Source organism: Quercus lobata, chromosome 10 (assembly GCF_001633185.2).
Source record: "Quercus lobata isolate SW786 chromosome 10, ValleyOak3.0 Primary Assembly, whole genome shotgun sequence".
Taxonomy (NCBI): domain Eukaryota; kingdom Viridiplantae; phylum Streptophyta; class Magnoliopsida; order Fagales; family Fagaceae; genus Quercus; species Quercus lobata.
This window is the reverse complement of record NC_044913.1, coordinates 42,611,653-42,613,182: the sequence shown is the minus strand read 5'-3', so window position 1 is coordinate 42,613,182 and position 1,530 is coordinate 42,611,653. Positions and strand designations below refer to the sequence as shown.

Genomic DNA, 1,530 nt, shown 5'->3' with positions numbered 1-1,530 from the left:
ATAATAATAATAAATTATATTTAGCATTTTTTAAATGCCATATCAGCATTTAAATTAATAAAAAAAGCCAACTCATAAAATTAAAAAAAAAAAAAGTCAATTAAATTTTTCAAAAAAAAAAACTTAAATCTAATTTAAACTAAAATCATTTCTTAAAAAATCAAAAATCATTATCTTTTTAATTATTTTTTTTTTCTTTAACCTCATCAGCTTAAAAAAAATAAAATAAAATAAAATAAAAAAATCCCTACACTGAAAGAATAATCTAAATTTCTCTCACTCGCTTCACGCTTAATGTATAGAATCTCTCACTCTCCACTGTCCATGGCCGGAGCTTACTTGCCCTTCATCTTGAGGTGGAAGACCTTGTATTCGCCGGTGGTGGTGGAGGGGATGAGTCTGGTGTCAAGGAGCTTGAGGATTCCATTGCAAATGTTGGAGAGCTCCGACTCGATCTTAGATTTGTAATCCCGGATCATGGACACGTGGTCCTCGTTGCTGCGGCTCTCCTCCTTCTACTCGATCAAGGAGATGATGCGCCACGAGGCTCGCCTCGTGCCGATCACGTTCTTGTATGCCACGGAGAGAAGGTTTCGCTCCTCAACAGTGAGCTCCTTGCTCTCCACCGCTGCCGAGACCTTCTCCATGAACTCCACCATCTCCTCATACGGTTGGGCTTGCTCGGCAAGCTTCGCCATGTACACATTCTCTTCGCGAGCCGAGGGTGTCATTGCCATTGTTTTTGATTGGTGGTTTGATCTGTTCATGAGGGTTTCAGATTGCAGTATTGGTGGCTTAATGTGGCTTGATCGGTGGGTTTCTGATCTGTTCACTTGTTGCTGTGTTTATTTTGGATTTCTGGTTTTGTCTTTTTTCATGTGGATTTGATGATTTTTCTAGGTTTATGGGTTTGATTTGTTGGAGGTTTTTGTGGAGGATAGGGATTTTGTATGTATTTTAAGCATCAGTTTATTAAATGTGAGTTATTTTAGTGTTTGGTTTGTAAGAAAATCTTGATTTTCTGGGGGAAAGTCTTGATTTTTTGGGGAAAATGTTGATGATTGTTTGAGGAAAATTTATGAGGTTGGTTGGGTTTGTTGTTATTGTGAGCCGAATTGGCTGGGTTTGTGTGTGTTTGTTTCATTAGAAAATTTCTAGTTTTGGGTGGAAAGAAAGTGTTGTGATGAAAATCTTAGGCATCGGCTTTTTAGATGTGAATTTTTTCAGTGTTTGGTGAAATTTTCTAAGAAAGATGTTGAATGCCCAGGAATTTTGTGTTCTTGAGTTCTTGTGATCTGGGTTCATGTTCTTGAGTTCATGTGTATTCACGGTCAAATCTAAAACTATGTATTTTTATGTTTTTAATTTTGTTTTTATGTTTTTTTTAATTTTTTTAAATTTTTTCAAATTGATAATTTTTTTTTTAAATTAGACGATGACATGGCATGTTAAGGTGGTTTTTTATTTTATTTTATTAGACACATCAGCATCTAATATGCAAATAGTGCATTTTGTTTGCCACGTATGCAT

The 1,530-nt window shown here is 35.5% G+C and overlaps 1 pseudogene; it reads right to left on the bottom strand.

Moving 5' to 3' along the window:
• Positions 1–307: 307 nt before the first annotated feature.
• Positions 308–1,252, bottom strand: LOC115965840 (annotated as a pseudogene).
• Positions 1,253–1,530: the final 278 nt, after the last annotated feature.